This window comes from Megascapheus bottae, chromosome 13, assembly GCF_031878675.1.
Source record: "Megascapheus bottae isolate mThoBot1 chromosome 13, mThoBot2.hap1, whole genome shotgun sequence".
NCBI classification, from domain to species: Eukaryota; Metazoa; Chordata; class Mammalia; order Rodentia; family Geomyidae; genus Megascapheus; species Megascapheus bottae.
The window spans coordinates 32,237,927-32,249,545 of NC_143521.1; the positions used below are offsets into that span (position 1 = coordinate 32,237,927).

The following is an 11,619-nucleotide window of genomic DNA, read 5'->3' on the forward strand; positions in this document are numbered from 1 at the left end:
ATCAGTGTTCGTTATCTTCATTCTTCTTAAAACGCCCCACAAGCTGGGCATGGTGGCTCATGCCTGTAAACCTAGCAACTCTGGAGGCTGAGAATGGTCACAGTTTGAGGACAGTCTAGGCAAAATGTTCACAGAACCATTTATCACTAACAAAAAATGCTGGGTACAGTGTGGCTTTGCGTGTCATGCCAGCTATTCAGGAGACGTGGAGAATTGTAAACAGACAGCTATAAATTAGGTATTTGAAAAAAAAATACTTAAAGCAGAAAAGACCAAAAGAGATGCGGGGGAGGGGCAGGTGGGAAGAATGAGAGGAAGGAAGAAAGGAAGGAAGGAAGGAGGGAGGGAGGGAGGGAAAAAGAAAGAGAACAGAAAAGTAAGACAGCGGAGAAGAAAGTGATCCAGGAAATTATTGTTTCCAGTTTCTGTTTTTTCATTAAGGGCAAAAGTCTTCTTTCCTGGTTACTAGTCTCCCAGTGATTAAATTTTGATTACAGATCATTTGCAAGGCCTTGTGCTTATATGGTAAAGTGCTCTACAGGTTGAAACATGCCTCCAATCCCTTTGGGGTTTTAGTTTGTTTTTCAGATGTCTTTTGTTTCTGTCCGGGCTGGCCTTGAACCTCAGTCCTCCCACCTCTGCCTCCTGAGTGTAACAGGTTGCCAAAAGGAGATTGCCACATGGTTCAGACAGAAAGAAGTTTATTAGGACAGCCAAATTTCTGGGCCTCACTTTAGGGTAGGGTACAGTAGCTTGAACTAATTAATGGTGGAGAGAGTATTTATAAGCAAGGACAAGGAGGTATGACCAGAGCAGATGAGAAAGTGACCTGGGAAGCATTTCACTAACTCATCGGTGCCAGTGACCAGTTACCTCGTGGTCACAGGGATTTCTAGAGAGGGTCATATGCAGTTTTTTTTTTGTTGTTGTTGTTTATTGTTTGCTTTTCCCAGTCCTGAGGGCTGAACTCAGGGCCTGGGCACTGTCCTTGGGCTTTTCCTCAAGGATAATGCTCTACCACTTGGGAAAGCACCATTTCTGACTTTTCTATACATATGGTACTGAGGAACTGAATCCAGGTCTTCGTGTATGCTAGGCAAGCACTCTACCACTAGGCCAAACTCCTGTTCCCCATATGCAATTTTGCATGGAGAGAAAACAAAAAGAAGGGGCCATTTTTTCCAGGACAGACCTAACACTGAATAGCTGAGATTACAGGCTTGCCCTAACATGCCAATCCTTAACACTGAATTGTCAAAATAGAGCTGGGGAGAGGATTTCTGGGACCTCTAGATCCCCAGGGAAATCGTCACTCTTCTTTATGTGCCTTGGTGTCTGGAGTCTGTGTACTTTTCTTGGCCTTTTCTAGACCTCAGTCAAAACCCTGAACTTGCCTCACCTCTTAGCCCACGCTCGAATGCCAGCCTGACTTCTGTGTGCCATGCATACCTCAGAGTTGTCCCACATGAATAGAAGCTTCATTGCCATCCTCTGTGGGCTCAACAGTGTCAAACTTGTGGCTTCTTGTGGCAAAGAGCAGGTTTACACGATTCCCTTGGTATACTATCTCAGCCCTGTAAGGACAGTCCATCCATCCACAGCCTGCAGCTCGAGCCTGAGCAGGTTTCTACCTACTTACCTCGACACATCTTTTCCAGAGAGTGTATACAACCCTACCATGAGCAATAATATCAATCTGCAAGCAGACTATCTGGAGTCAGGAAGCTGATAAATGGCTGACTGTTCCTGAGAGCCTGATTCAGTCACCTAGCTGGTGTACATCCAGAGTCAACAGCAGCTGTAGAGTCAAGCAGCTCATCTACAGCTTGTGCAAAGCAGCCCCTGTCTGGTATTTGTTATTGTTGTTTGTTTGCTTTCACTAAACCTTACCAGGTACTGAGCTTGGAGCAGGGAGAGAATGGTTTTTGTCAGGCTCAAGGAGCCTAAGTTTAGGGAATTCCCTAAGTTAAGGGAATCTTCCTGCTTTCTGAGTGGCTGGCACTCAAGGCTCATACCTGTAATTCCAGCTACTAAGGAAGCAGAGATGGGAAGATCAGGGTGAAGGCTAGCTAGGGGAAAATGTAGTGTGTGACTGGAAAAAAACAACTAACAAAAAACAGTATGGCTCAGGTGGTAGACAGTTTGTCTAGCAAGTGTGAAGACCTGGGTTCAATGCAAGGAAGACTGCTTTCTGACAAATGTCATTTCATCCTTCAGGTAGCTCTCTGAGGAGAGGCCTGGGACAGGGACAGGAGCTTGGCCTTTTTGGAACAGCCGGTAAGGACTTGCAGGAAACACACAAGAGTCACCTTTCCCAACAGGGTCCAGACCTAGACTCCCAGGACTCCTCTCCAAGTCTCTTCCATTGAACCAGGACATCCCTTTCCTGCCATGATCCCCAAACCCCAGGCTTGCTGCTGAGAGAGGAGGATGTGAAATAGCAGGAGTGGAGATTGAGAACCTGCTGCCACCTCTCTGTGGGGACTGTGGGAGGTGATGAGGGAGGAGAGGTGGCCAGGCAAACATGAAAGCTCTGAGGGTTGGGGTTGACCCTCTCGAGGCTCCCTGCACCCCAGTTTGGGGCCAGCACAGCCCAGAGACTCAGAGGAGCACATGGTAAGGGTGGTGAAGGACCGGAAATGAGCTGTCCAGAGCAGCCCTTTGCTCCAAGGTGGGGCAGCTCAGACCGAGAAAATTCGCAACAACCCAGAAAGGAAGTGGACTGGGTCTATTGTATTTTCCTCTCCAGAGACCTTTGCTCACATGCTTCTGGGTCCTGGACCCTTTTCATAGTAGCAGAGGCCTGATGCAGGAGGCAGATACCATGATGAGAAGCAGGAAAAGATTCAGTTGTCCTTTTGTCCCTCCTCTAGATTCCCATTTCCAAGGGATGCTGACATGAGCTTTAGAGTCACAGAAGACAGAATAAGGCCAGAAGGTAAGAAGTGTACCTAGTACTCAAGCTCTCTCGGTGGAGTTGTGACCTGGTTGGTTGTTGTCTCAGTTTTGGCTCTGCAAGGTGGCTCTAGAGAAGTCTCATTGTCACTAGAGAGGACAATTCAGTTCCCATCTGAAATTACTGCTTCTGTTTGGGTGGTAACAGCACCCCCACTTTGTTGGTGACAGTCTTATCAAAGGTGACCTGCCTGCAATGCTTTGCTGTTCCAGGAAGGCTTCAAGCAGCCATCAGGGATATCTAGGCACTAATCCGCATGAGGGAGACCAGGGTTGTGAATGTCCCTGCAAAATATATTAGCTACTCTTCAGGGTGCCTTGAGCCTCGAAGGGAGAGGAATGTCAGCTTTAGGTAAACACTTTGAAGAATTAACATACCTGTCTATGTGCAAAGCTGAACAGGAATCTGACCCAGAGTAAAGGAGACAGATATAAAAGGAAGCCAGAGATGGCAACCTTATCCTCCCTTAAGTTACCTGGGGGGCATCTGCAGGCACAAGTGAAGATGTTTCAGCAACAGCAGCCTGGAGGCCCCCATTATATAAACAGTAAGTGGGTGGAGCCTGGAGACTCCCACCTGTCTGGTTTGTTGTGGGTTTGTTTGTTTTCACTAAACCTTACCAGGTGCCCTGCAGACATCTTGGTGCCGGAAGAGAATGGTTTTTGTCAGGCTCAAGGAGCACTAAGTTGAAAGAATCTACCTGGAGTCCTGGAGCACTCCTATCTACTCAGGAGACTGAATCTGAGGATTGCAGTTCAAAGCCAGCCTAGGCAGGAAAATTAGTGAGACTCTTATCTCCAATTAACCACCAGAAAACTGAAAAGTGGTACTGTGGCTCAAAGTAGTAGAGCACTAGTTTTTGAGCTGAAAAGCTCCAGGACAGCACCCAGGCATAGAGTTCAACCCCATGACTGTCCCCCACACACAAAAAAAAGAGAGAATAAGTGGTTTAATATTGCAAAGCACCTCCAACACACCACAGAACTCATAAGTCCCACATTAATATTTCCTGTTGTTCATATTCTATTTTCAGGTTACTTTCACGTCATCACAGGTCCTACAGAAGCGTGGTACTTTAGGAAGTGAAATATTCCAGTGTTATAGAGTCAGGCATTTCAGAGCTAGAAAGGATTTTAAGGACAATTTAGTCTAGTACTTTTTTTTTGCCAGTCCTGGGGCTTGAACTCAGGACTCAACCACTGTCCTTAGCCTTTCTCAAGGATAGAGCTCTACCACTTGAGCCACAGCACCACTTCTGGCTTTTTGTCTATGTATGTGGTACCAAGGAATCAAACCCTGATCTTTGTGCATGCTAGGCAAGCACTCTATCACTAGGCCAAACTTCTGGCCCAGTCCAGCACATTTTTTTTGCCCTTCCTGGGGCTTGAACTTAGGGCCTAAGCACTGTCCGTGGGCTTTCTCAAGGCTTTTTCTGTGTATGTGGTACCAAGGAATTGAACTCTGGTCTTGGTGCATGCTAGGCAAGCACTCTGCCTAGATCAAACTCGTGGACCACATTTTTTTTTTTTAAAGAGAAACAAGTTTATTAAGATGCTAATACAAGAGAGGAGAGGCAACTAGCCAGAGGGGTGTAGCCAGGGATGTTGCAGCTTCTGCTGCAGCTCCTGCTGCACTGAGGATGCACTTCCTCCTTTTGGAATAAGGATATTGGAGGTAACACCATCTTGGTATAGAGGGGTTACAGTTACATTCATCAGGTGGTAGGTGCATTGCTTCTCACACACTGATACCTCTTCTCATGGTTTTTCCCCATTTCCTTCCCCCCAGCCCCTCCCAATTATCTTGTTTTCTCCCTTCCCTTTCCTATTTCAAATAAACAAATAAATGTATATACAATATACCAGGTAACAAAGTCAGATACAGTAACATTATGAGATTAACGAAAGGGCAACAAAAGAGAAGTAACATAGTACGTAAGAACAACAATCACACAAAATAAAGCTCTTGTTTCCATATCCTAGAGATCCTTTCATTTAGTCCAGCACTTTTGTGTCACAAATGACAAAACCAAGTTCAGAGCAGTACACTCAAGGTCAACCAGTCCAGTCTGTGATAGCTGGGATAAGAATGTAGGCCAACCTTCTTTCTAATGAGCTGCTATGCTCCATGCTAATCAAGCCCCCACCACCAGTAGCCTAGCCAAGCCAAGGCTTCAGCTGTAGTGAGCAAGCATGAGTGCAGAAGGCAACACAGAAGCATATGGAAGGATTTGGAAATCACTTCCCCACCCCCCACGCCCCCCTTCACACATCCACATCATGCCAACATGTTTGGCTTTGGAAACTCATAGAAACAGATTCTTTAACCTCATAGCCTCAAGACGTACATGTCTGAATTATTACATAAAGCTTCTTCCAACTCTTCCCAGGATTCTGGTAGGCTCCTCCAATTCTTCCTAGGAAGTCTCTTGCCAGGAAGAATCTATCTTTCCTGCTGAGCTCTCAGCTGCTGGTTCTTTTTTGGCAGTTGGATGTTAATTTGTCATTGATCTTTGAACTCTACTTTTTCAAACTGCCGGATGAGAAAAATGAAAAACATTTCTTTTTGGGGAATGCTTTCTGTTAAAAAAAAAAAACAAAAAACAAAACAACTTGGTGTGGTGGAGCACGCCTGTAAGCCCAGCTGTGCCAGCTGTTATAGAGGCTTTGGAAAGAGGATAGAGATCAGGGGAGAGCCCCGGGGTGGTGGGGGGGGAATGAATGACTCTATCTGAAAAACAACTAAAACATGAAAGGGCAAAAGTGCAGCACCAGTGATAAAGTACCTAAGATGACTTAACACAGAGATATTACTGTCAGCTACCACCAGCACACTGGTGGTGGTCATAATCCTCATTTGAATGTATACACACACACACACACACACACACACACACACACACGTATTACTAGAGATTGAACTTGAGCTGCATTCCCAATCTTTTGCTTTTAATTTGTTTTTACAGTTATAGATGAGGCCCTCATCTGAGCTTCCTGACCTTGCTTCTTCTGCTTTAAGCCTGGTGATATCAGATCAAACTGACTAACCTAACCTTATTTTAGGAAACCCACTTAAGCAACGCCTCAGATTCCAACAGTCTTTGGCTCACAAGGGCTCAGGGCCTGAGCATTGTCCTTGAGCCTTCTCAAGGCTAGAGCCCTCCCACTTGAGCCACAGCACCGCTTCCTATGGATGTGGTACTTTTCTATGTATTTGGTACTGAGAAATCAAACCCAAGTCTTTGTGCATGTTAGGCAAGCTCTCTACCACTAGGCCAAATTCCTGGCCCTCAGTGATGTCTTGATCTTAGACTTTCCAGTCTCTAGAACTGCAAGCAGTACATTTCTATGGAAAATAAGTTACCCAGTCTAAGGTGTTTTGTTGTAGCAACACAATACCTTAAGACACTTTCTAGGTGCTCCCAAATCAAACACCATCACTCATTCTTTTGGCAGTGCTGGGGATGAAACCCAGGGCCTTTTACATGCTGGACAACTACACCCCCAGCCTGGCTTTTACGACTTTTGTTGTTGTTGTTCCATCACCATGATCAGCTTTTGACAGAAGAAAAGAAAACTTGTCACACTGAGGCCATGCCCCTAGGATGCTAGGACACTGCTGAGCTGTGTGGTGTACAAACTCCTGGTTCCCACTGGCCAGCTATTTATTTGGTTGCTGGCTTCAAAAAAATCTGTTCTGCCATTAGGATAGAGTGGCTTTGAACCACTTCCGGTTTTCTGGTGGTTAATTGTGGATAAAAGTGTCATGGACTTTCCTGCCCACGCTGGCTTCAAATTCTGATCCTCAAATCTCAGCCTCCTGAGAAGCTGGGCACTGTCCCTGAGCTTCTTAAGTTGAGCACACTACCACTTGAGCCACAGTGCCATTTCCTGCTTTTTGAGTAATTTATTTCAGATAAGAGTCTCAAGGATTTTCCTGCCTGGGTTGGCTTTAAACCTCAGTCCTCAGATATCAGCCTCCTGAGTAGCTAGGATTATAAGCATGTGCCACCAGTGTTTGGCTCTTTATTTCTTTGTTTCCTTTGTTTTCTTCTTTCTTGCTTGCTTGCTTGCTTTTTCTTTTTTTTTTTTTTTTCTTTTGCCAGACCTGGGCTTGAGCACAGGGCCTGAGCACTGCCCTTGGACTTTCTCAAGGCTAGAGCTCTACCACTTGAGTCTCAGCACCACTTTCCAGCTTTTTTCTATGTATGTGGTACCTAGGAATTGAACCTGGGTCTTCGTGCATGCTAGGCAAGCACTCCACCACTAGGCCAAACTCCCAGCCCCTTCTTTTCTTTATTTAAAAGATAAAACCTTTCTTTCATTAAAGGGTGGTCATTTTAGTTGTTGTTGTTGTTGTTGTTGTTAATATATCCTTAAATGAAAGACTTAAGTGAACCTTTCAAATTGAAAGAAAAATTCAGGTCATAAAATTCAAATGTAAGTGCTCGCTTCGGCAGCACATATATTAAAATTGGAACGATACAGAGAAGATTAGCATGGCCCCTGCGCAAGGATGACACGCAAATTCGTGAAGCGTTCCATATTTTTTGGACTGGATCTCTTACACTCTTCCTTTTCATCATTAAATCATCACTAAAATGGGTACCAGGGAGAACTGAAGAACTGTTGACTACAATCCAGGTGTAGAGTTAGCTTTTCAATAGAAAACAGTCCTAAAAGCTCATGTTCTCTTAAATCTTGATGAAAATTAATAAAACTCTGGAATCTTTCAGCAGTAACTATCAAACATCACAATCTCTACTAGCAAAAAATGATCATTTTCCCCCTTTGATTTACTGGTATTGCTGTGCTCCAGAATCATCATCTAGGGGATTTATCTCTGTGAAATGTACAGGAATAGAATTTATTACAGAATGCTCTTCATCAATCCTTTCAGATTGAGAGTTTTCATTAAGATACAGTTTGATGATAAATGGTAAGACATGCTGGCTTTGTACGCAGTGTGTACTGAATATTAATGTGTGATCATTTTTAGGATGGTTATATTTCATTATAATTATTGTCATGTAGTATGGCCCAATGTCAGATTGCGTGTTGAATGCTATGTACAAATTAACTAATGAATATAGTTGCATTTAAACAGAAGTATCATGGCAGGAAGGCAAATGCAATCCATTTCAATTTATGTGGTATCTCCACTCTATAAAGTCTGCTTAGAAACATCACGGCGGCATGACATCACAGAGTTGACTTTGAAGTGATGAAATTACCTATTAATAATTATGAGGCTGTAGGCACATTATTTAAATGACCTCGTATGCTTCTGAGGTAGGCCAAGTACAGAGTTCTGGGAATAGAACATACAGAACTTGGCCTTGAAGGTTCTTAGAGTCTAGTAAGAGTGAGGGCTAGGGTCGTGGCATTAGAATCTTAATAACTTAACATGTATTCTATGCACAGACAAATAAAACAAAGTTGTATTGAAAAAAATTCAAATGTAAGCAACCTACAGGTTGAATAAGAGTAGTAAATACATGAGATCTGTATCAGACCAGAAGACAAATGTTTAAAAGCCAAAAAAGAAACAAAAATGAATCAATGTCATCACAGACCAAGCAGAGATCAAATAATAGATTATGCAGTTCAAAGCCAGTTCTTCCAGGTCTAATCTAAGATGGTAAATGGCTAGATATCTAAGCAGCGCTGCCAGGCACACTTCCCCATGGCCAGCGAGAACATGAAACACAAATGATCCATTCAACAGACCATATTTTATACACATCTTTAGACTTTTTCCATTTAAATAGCTTATAGAAAACTTCATTCTCCACGTGGCTGACCACTGCACTGGAATTTGTTCTAGATCATGGTGGGGGGGGATGTGGGGGAGCGGGGTGAACTGCTGTAGTAGGTGCTTCTGGCGAGGTCACCTCCAATAGCACAAGTCTAAAAATACACACCAATGGAATGCCCTCTGCTTCTTTTTTTTCAAGATTTGAGGTATTATTTCAGATGTTATTTTGTTACACACCTAATACCATTCAGCCTTCTGCACCCTGGTGATAAGTCTTAGCATCAGAAAAATAAGATAGGATTGATTTCAAGTGACAGAAATTGAGGAAACTATATCACAGTTCCACTTAACATAACCACCCTAGGGGAAATGAACATAATGAAGGCATATATTCATGGTTGAATTTGGGAGCAATAAAATGAGAAAAGATGATGAGTTTGTGTGTCCCTTTAAACACTACTATCTCAAAGCTTCCATGTGAATCTTAACAACCGGGGAGGACGTTCTTTTTTTTTTTTTAATTTTTTTTTCTTTTTTTTTTTATTGTAATTAGTAAAAGGGTTACATGATATTTGCCAGATAGAAGGTGCATTAATTCACAAACATTGATACCCTTTCACATGTCTTGGTACCCGTTTCCCTCCCCCCCCACACCCCCCACCCGTCTTGGTTTTCCCCCCTTCCCTATCAAATTTCAAATATCCAAATACAAATAAATTCAATATATCAGATAACAAAGTGAGATACTATACCAATATGAGATAACCAAGGGACAGCAAAGGAGATGAGAGACAACATAGTACATTAAGGACAAAAATCATTCATTATACGGCTTTTGTTTCACTATCCTGGAGGTCCTTTCAATTAGCTTCACATTATATGTCCTTATGTATCAAGATTTTGCTCTATTGCAAATCTCTGCTAGTAGAGCCCAAGGTTTCTACTGATTATGACGAATGAGGGAAACCATTGAGCCTAAGTTCCTTTGAGTCTGGCTTACTTCACTTAATATGATTTTTTCTAAGTCTTTCCATTTCCTAACAAATGGGGCGATGTCATTCTTTCTGACAGCAGCATAGAATTCCATTGTGTACAAATACCACATCTTGTTGATCCACTCATCAACTGAGGGACATCTAGGTTGGTTCCATATCTTTGCTATGGTGAATAGTGCTGCAATGAACATTGTTGTGCTAGTGGGTTTAGTATGTCCTTGTTTCTGGGTGGTTGGGTAAATGCCAAGTAGTGGAATTGCTGGGTCATAGGGGAGTTCTATGTTTAGCCTTTTGAGGCACTGCCACACTGCTTTCCATAGTGGTTGAACGAGTTTGCACGGGGAGGACGTTCTTTTGAAGGATTCCCTAGCACATCACCAGGCATGCAATTTCTGAAAATAACTTTGATTGAGAGCCACTGCTGGTCAGAAGGGCTGGAATCATACAGGGAAACGTGACTTTCAAACAACAACAAAACAGGCTCTGACTGAGGTAGGATAGGGAAAAGGAGGTATGGGGCAGGAAAAACTGGAAAACAAGACTTGGTGAAAGCAACTTAGAAACATTGTGTTTAGAAACATAGAAGCACTATCTTCAAAGAGAGACAACAGGATGTATTCTATCCTGAGAAATGCATTTCTCACCCCAAGAATCAACATTTATTGAGCAGGATGTATTCCTTCCTGTGAGAAATGCTCCCCAACACTTAAGCAACCTCCTACCCGAAATGCAGACAACAGGTTGTTTTCCTCATATCGAGGATAAGTATCTGTTGTATGGCAGGATGCATTCTTAACTGGCAGAAATGCCCCCCCCAAACATCCAGGAACATAGAAAGAGTAACACCAGGAGTGATTAGAGCAAAGATAAACTTTCAACTTTGAAGTCAAACACTGCCTCCCCCATCCTTTACCATATAAATAGCCCTGACACCACAGAGCTCTCTCACTCACGCTTTCTCCCTCTCCCTCTCCCTTTCCCTCCCTCCCTCCCCCCCTCTCTCCTTCCCCTCTCCTTTTGAGAACACCTGCACTCTGTTAAGAGGATGTCCCTGCCTTTCTGCTTGTCTGTCTGCTCTTTGTTTGCTTACTTCATAAAGCTCCACCAATTTTTCTCATTGCGACTTGTTCAGAAATTCTTATTCTTCTTTTAGACCGAAGCCTCACAAAGTGTCAGCTGCATTGGGTGAAACAACTACAAACCGATACAAGTGCTATGCCAACCTTTCTGATGGTAATTCCAAAGGAAGAATTCCGAAAGCGCTTTTGAGCAAAGAGAGCTTTATCTGAAAGTTTGGAGGCGCCCAGCTTGACTATATTAAAGAAAAACGACAGGGTAAACATGATTCTAAGTATTTAAAGGGGAAAAAACACAAAAGCATTGCTGTATACCTCATAAGTAATTTTCTTTCTTCTTTCTTTCTTTCCTTCCTTCCTTTATTTCTTTTTTCTTCCTTCCTTCCTTCTTTTTTCTTCCTTCCTTCTTTGCTTGCCTTTTTTCCTTCCTTGCCTGCCTTCCTGCCTGCCTGCCTATATTCTTTGTTTCTTATTGTATTTGGACTTAAACATAGAGCCTGGGCACTCTCCCTTAGCTTGAGCTCATGGCCTGGGCGATGTCCTTGAGCTATTTTGCCCAGGACTGGTGCTCTACTGCTTGAGCCACAGCTCCACTTCTACCTTTGTGGTGGTTACTTGGAGATGGGAATCTTGTTGGCTTTCTTGCCTGGGCTGGCTTTGAACAATGATCCTCAGATGTCAACCTCCTCAGTATCTAGGTCTACAGGTAGAAGTCCCCAGAGCTCACACCAATAATTCTTGGAACACAAACACAAACTGCAAATCTGCAGACCTTTTCTGGCTTCTGCTTTGTTTCTCCTAAGTTTGTAGAGTAAAAAAAAATAAACAATAGGAA

At 43.3% G+C, this 11,619-nt stretch overlaps 1 long non-coding RNA gene and 1 other non-coding gene across 3 annotated transcripts; both read left to right on the top strand.

Annotated features, from left to right (window-relative positions):
- Positions 1-2,227: 2,227 nt before the first annotated feature.
- LOC150055775 (uncharacterized) lies at positions 2,228-11,015 on the top strand. 2 transcript variants are annotated; one of them, XR_016537462.1, is made up of 3 exons: positions 2,228-2,277; positions 2,874-2,938; positions 10,862-11,015. It is a non-coding gene; the product is annotated as an uncharacterized LOC150055775 (long non-coding RNA). The 2 variants fall into 2 exon arrangements; XR_016537463.1 differs by lacking the exon at positions 10,862-11,015 and adding an exon at positions 4,490-4,602.
- Positions 7,400-7,506, top strand: LOC150055776 (U6 spliceosomal RNA). The gene has a single exon (XR_016537531.1). It is a non-coding gene; the product is annotated as a U6 spliceosomal RNA (small nuclear RNA).
- Positions 11,016-11,619: the final 604 nt, after the last annotated feature.